Genomic DNA, 227 nt, shown 5'->3' with positions numbered 1-227 from the left:
CACTTTCTCTTCGTCCACCTTAACGCCATCTGCACTTACAACAAAACTTAGAAAAACGAGATTATCCGTGCAAAAGGTGCACTTCTTGAGATTCGCAAAAAGTGTTTCTTCCCGAAGGACTTTCATGACCGATTCAAGATGATTAATATGTTCAGCCATGTTCTTGCTATAAATCAAAATATCATCGAAGTAAACTACTACAAAATGACCAATGAATGCTCTAAGGA

At 37.4% G+C, this 227-nt stretch overlaps 1 pseudogene; it reads right to left on the bottom strand.

The window, feature by feature from the left end:
* Window positions 1–227, bottom strand: part of LOC111831163 — a 5,871-nt pseudogene that overhangs the window by 3,511 nt on the left and 2,133 nt on the right.

Source organism: Capsella rubella, unplaced genomic scaffold, assembly GCF_000375325.1.
Source record: "Capsella rubella cultivar Monte Gargano unplaced genomic scaffold, Caprub1_0 scaffold_113, whole genome shotgun sequence".
Taxonomy (NCBI): Eukaryota; Viridiplantae; Streptophyta; class Magnoliopsida; order Brassicales; family Brassicaceae; genus Capsella; species Capsella rubella.
Note: the sequence above shows the minus strand (reverse complement) of the source record. Positions and strands in the feature narration are given on the sequence as shown.